The following is a 6,120-nucleotide window of genomic DNA, read 5'->3' as shown; positions in this document are numbered from 1 at the left end:
TGGTAACTTTTACATGTGCTAAGCAAAAAAAGTGATGTATGTTAGCAATGGGCTTAAATTGTATTGAGTATACTGTGTCTAATCAGAGAAGTGCTTCATAGACCTCCCTTACTCTTTGTTACCTTTCTCTGCTTTGTATACAAATTCTAGAAAGAGGTGTTGGTTTTCTTTTTTACTTGCAAAATTTAATACTAGATAAGCCAGATTTCTCTGAGTAAGTTACAGAGGTGAAGCACCTCCTTAAAGTGAATGCAAAGCATTTTGTCTGACCAACTTTTCCCAGCTACCCTCTTTCCCTGTGTCCTTTGTTAACCTTGTCTGAGCAGTGTCTACACAGTATGCTGGGAGGCTTGCTGGCCTTCTGGCAATCAAGCTGATAAGCAGCTTGTGCAAACAGATTTGTTGAGTTTGATGAGGGCTGTTTGTGATAAGACTTGACAGAGCTGTGCCTAGGAGGCTCATGCTGTTCCACTTCCATTCACTATGGATATTCCTGCATGTGATCCCATCAAGACCAGGAACAGTGTACCAAAAGTTCCCATGAGAAGAACTACTAGTCTTCTTCTGACCCTTCTTTGGTTATGAAACAATTCGCTTGAGCTTCTGTAAGTGTTGTAGTATCAAGAAATTCAGTAAATTGAAACTATTGACAATGCTAAAAAAAATTAATGTAGTGAAGGAAATTTTAATATGTATCAATATGTTTTCTCAGCCTGTTCCATCTGAAAACAATTCTGCAACATCCAGAATACAGCAAATATCAGTTAAATGGGGGCAGGTTCTTTATTGAGTAAGCTGGCACAGCAGTGAAGGAACCTTGCCTAGAACAGGAGGCCTGATTAGCATCATTTAGGTAGGCTTGCATCAGTAAGTGCACCTTGAACAATGAGTGCTGCATTTACCACCATTCTTGTCCAAGCCAAGAGCAGCACTGTTTTCCCTCCAGCTTTTCAGGCAAGTGACTATTGCAGTGTTCTCACTTGTAGTGTTACTGCTTTGGAAGTTCCATCTCTAGAGGTTTTCCTGAATTTATCAGCATGGCTCAGAGGCACTTGGAGGGTTCCTGGCAGCAGGTGGCTTTCACACCCCTATGGTGTTGCAGTTAGTTGCAGCCTGTGGAGCGGGACTCCAGACTGAATGGAAAAGGGAAGTGGTTCTCAGAAAAGTAATTTCTCTGCTAGTGTTAGGTCTCCTCTCAGGCCCCAAGTTGCCAGTGCCAATAAAAACCCAATAATAAAGCTCCCAGTTTTTCATGATCTTGACTATTCAGGTTGGTGCTTTTTAGGAGCCCGTGATGTTCTTTTTAGGAGCCCGTGATGTTCTTTTTAGGAGCCCGTGATATTAATTTCACTTTCCAGCCTGCAGAGAGCTGTTCTGACAGGAAAGGCATTTTGGTTGTGAATTGTCAAGTCTACGCAGTGTTGGAGGAGAGGGCAGAGGTAAGATAAGAAGATAGAGGGACTCACAGTATCACACATGGTAAGGCTGAGTCCATGGAATATACCAAAATTAATTCGAGAAGTTAGAGCAGCAATTACCATTCTAGGGACCATGTATGATGGGCTAACAGGGGCTCAAGGAATAAAGGAACTATAATTCAGTCTTATTTAGGCCAGAAGGACTTATGCTGGCTAAGCAAGCAGCTCTTCCCACAACAGCTTTTTCTCATGGCCCAGTTCAAACAGAATGCTTCATAAAATGCCCAGCTTTGTCACAGCGAGGGAAGACTTGGACACTCAATATGAGTTATCAGCAAGCACACTATATTTATGCAGTTCTTTAATAAGCTAATGCATATTCTGTAATCTAACTATTCTATTGGATAATACTTTAATAGGTCAGCTCCACCTTTGATTTCTGGTTTCTCACGTCTTTATCTTGCATATTCAGCTAACCACAAGCATCCTATTGTTGTATAATGGCTACAGTCAAGGATATAGTGCCCGTACAAGGGGATAGTTAGCAATATTCATGCAACATCAGCAGATCAGACTAGCTGAGTTTGATGTTTCCCAAGAACTTCTTCAGCCATCTGCAACATGTCTACGTGGCCCTTGTCACGTAACCAATCCTCCACAATTCCCCTGTTTTTATTTTGTGCAACCATAACTTGTGTAGTTAGGTGACTAAGACTTTTCCTTACACAGGACAGTATGAGCTGACAAACAACAATAATCAATAGTATAATCCCAACAATTTTTAACCCTAGCAACAATAATAAGGAAAGCATAGGTGTCAAACCCCAACCTTGAAACCAAGAAGTAATAATATCATCCAGAGGACTAACTTGTTGCTGTATTTGTTGTGTGTGTTGTTTCAAATATTGTATGCTAGCATGAATACTCTCACTGTGATCAGAAAGATTCATACAGCACATGCCAGCAAAGTCCTCACAACCCTGACCTTGAGCAAGTAACAAAAAATCTATAGCAGCTCAGTTTTGCAACAGTGCATGTCATAAGCTCTTTTGATCCATTAAAAGTTCTTCCAAAATCTTAGTAGTCATATTGGCTTGCTTTTCAGCTCAGCATGCTAGTTTGCAAGATTATTCAAAGCATTTCCAGCTGCTGCTCCTGGAATAAATATAGCTAATGCTGTCCTAGCTGCTACACTTAATAATTCTACCCCATCATCACATGTTGGCGCTAGCCCAATGCTGCGTTCTCTGTGAACCTTCTGCATGGGAATATTTCTCAACTCAGCAAAGCGAGGGGCAAAAATGGTTAGCGATCCTAGGTAGCAGGGTCCACCAACAATATTATGAGGAATTCCCTGCCATGCTCTATCACCACAAATCAAAAATATTCCTGAAGGCAAAGCTTTAGCAGTATCATTAACCCAAATTAGTTCTATAGGGCCGGAAGTATGAGTTGCCCCAATGACTCCCATCCTGGTTACATTTTTACTAGAGTTATTATATCCACAGTAGCCTGATCCCAGTCTATACTCTGCCATAGTAGGGGAAATATCTTGCCAGCTTACTGGGTAGGGCTTACCAGCATATTTCGGTCCAAACACTATACAAGTAGGGGTCCAATTTCCAGTGACATTGCCAATAGCCTGGGAATCCAACAAATTTAATTCTTGTGGGTCCCAAGGGAGAGTAATATTTGACCCTTGGATCAATGCTGCTGAACAATTACCTGATAACACACTATTCCTGCAGTTGCCAATTGAGAATTGAGCAAACAAAGTTTCATTAAAACCTGGAATGCCTATCAGGCAGGTACGAAAAGGATCCGTGGCAGATGCCATCGCAAGGCAAAACTCAGTAGAACCAGTTGCGTTTGCCCATGTTACCCACATATTCTGCCTTGGTGGAATCATCAGTTCAGTACTACAAAGCATCAATAGTTTCAAAGAAAAATACAAGAACAAAACAGTTAAATAACTCATTCTGTCTCTGCAGGTTTGACCATCACTTCCAGGACTTCTGAGTCTGCTATTTGTCTTTGTTGTGTCAGATGTTCCACAGCAGGTTTAGTCCACCGACTAGGGATCCAGATGTTACCTGTGGAAGTAGAAATACACAAATAACCCCTACCTACAAAGATAACTTCAGCAGGTCCATCCCATTGTCCTGTTTTTGGGTCTTTATACCCAACCCACATGACAGGTGGCCTGTTTTGTTTGATCACCCCATAATGTTTAACTACAGGGGGTTCTGACTGATCACCAAACACACATAAATGATTCAAAACAAATAATGCTTTATCAACCCTTTCTCTCGGGTCCTTGGTATTCTGAAACTTTTCAAGATATCTTTTTATTGTGCCATTCGCTCTCTCTACTACAGCCTGACCCATTGGGGAATGAGCAATGCCAGTTATATGTTTGATGTCCCATAGCTGCATAAATTGAACAATTGCTTTACTGATATAGGCAGGCCCATTATCTGTCTTTATAGTCTGAGGCACCCCTAATACTGCAAAACAACTGGCAAGATGTCGCTTCACATTTCTCGCCTTCTCTCCTGGTTGGGGCGTGGCCCAAATCATATGGCTAAAAATGTCTATGGCAACATGCAAATATTTCAATCGTCCCAATGCTTGGACATGTGTAACATCCATTTGACATATTTCATTGGCCTGTAATCCTTTGGAATTAACCCCCACACCAAGACCTATTCCATGATTATGATGGCTACAAACTGGACAGGCTTTAACAATAGCTCTAGCTTCCTCTATGGGAAGTTTGTATGCTTTGTGCAGGCCTCGAGCATTTTGATGAAAATTAGCATGGGCTTCTCGTGCTCGGCAATAAGGTGACAGCAGAGCCTCCCCTGTAATTGCCACTAAACAGTCAGCACGTGCGTTGCCTTCTCCTAGGCCCTGATCCCACTGATGACTGCGAATATGCAACACAGCATAACTAGCAGTTCTTTGGGCTATGGCTCTCTGCATTTGCATTAAGAGATCTGCAAGTCGCTTATTTTTAATCGCCTTGATGCTAGCATCTTCGATACGATTAGACACTCCTGCTACGTGTAAGGAGTCAGTGACAATGTTCGATGGCTCATGTAACCAACGTGACATGACCCACACCACAGCCCAAAGTTCTAGGGTCTGTAGAGAGTCTTCTTGTTGTGCAGTTAGCACATGATGATGCCATCCCACTTTATCTCTCCAGGTTGCTGCAGCCGTTCGAGATCACTTTCCGGCATCTCTGAAAACAGTGACTGCCTCTGGCAATGGTTGGCTGAGCATTTAGGCACTTTAATCCATCCCTGATTTGTCATCCACGATAAAACTGATGACTTTATTGGTTTTATGCTAATTGTTGATCCATCAATTAGCAACGCCTTTTGTAAGTCAGGAGAGTTCACAAGATACCAGTTCAGATCTTCTTGTTTTATTGGAATCTGAATTTCTGCTGGTGCTTCTCCAGTAATCTGCAGGACTCGAAGGCGGCCTTTTCTTACAAGCTCTGCTAAAGTCAGAATTTTTTCTTGAATTGTTCGTTTTGGTTGTAACAGAGGAGCAATCCATTCTAATACGATATGGTCCCTCTGATTCTCCCCCGTTTTTATTTTTGGCTGTGTAAGAGCTCCAAGCATGTGCTGATCCCCTAACAGAATGGTGATGTTAATAGGCACTCCTTCCTGACGACGATGTGTAGCATGAGTTGCTACCATTTGAGCAATGTCCTGCAATACTGTCTTTTGTTGTGGAGAAACTTTTGTTTTGGTTACAGGGTCTGTACCTTTCAAGAGTGGTTGCAGTTTTTCTAAATGATCATTGGGGATGCCCACAACTGGTCGTAGCCACTGCAGGTCTCCGAGAAGACGTTGTGCATCATGTAGCGTACGAACTTCTATGCCAATTGTGAGTTTTTGCAGCCGAATATGCTGATTGGTAATTGTCCATCCTAGATATTTCTATGGACTGGATTCTTGAATTTTCTCTGCTGCGATTACAAGACCTTGCCGTTGCAGTTGTTTCGTTAGATGCTGCTTTTGTTGCGTTGTAAACGGTTGAGATTGAGCAAGGAGAATGTCATCCATATAATGATAAATTATAACCTCTGGCCACGCCTTTCGAATAGGCTCTAATGCTGTATCAACATACAATTGACAAAGTGTAGGAGAGTTTCGCATCCCCTGTGGGAGAACTGTCCACTCAAATCGTTGGTCAGGTCCCTCTCTATTAGTTGCAAGGCAAAGTAAATGCAAAGCGCTGTTTGTCATCTTCGTGCAATGCAATTGTGAAAAAACAGTCTTTTAAATCAATAATCAGGAGGGACCAACCTTCAGGTAACATAGCTGGGTTTGGCAAGCCAGGTTGTAAGGCACCCATATTGTGCATCTGAGCATTGACCGCTTTCAGGTCATGTAACAGTCTATATTTGCCAGACTTTTTCTTGATGACAAAGATAGGTGTATTCCAAGGACTTGTGGACAATCTGAGGTGTCCCTGTGTGAACTGTTCTTGCACCAACTCATGTGCATGAAGGAGACTTTCCCGTTTTAAAGGCCACTGCTCAACCCAGACCGGCTCATCAATTTTCCACCGGAGAGGAATTGGGAAAGTCCATGCAATGGCCGTAGCTATAAAGGGTGGTCTGTAGTCAGCACCATTCCCATCTGAGCAAGCACATCATGCCCAATCAGTGCAGATACCC

This window comes from Heliangelus exortis, chromosome 4 (assembly GCF_036169615.1).
Source record: "Heliangelus exortis chromosome 4, bHelExo1.hap1, whole genome shotgun sequence".
NCBI classification, from domain to species: Eukaryota; Metazoa; Chordata; class Aves; order Apodiformes; family Trochilidae; genus Heliangelus; species Heliangelus exortis.
This window is presented reverse-complemented; position numbering follows the sequence as displayed.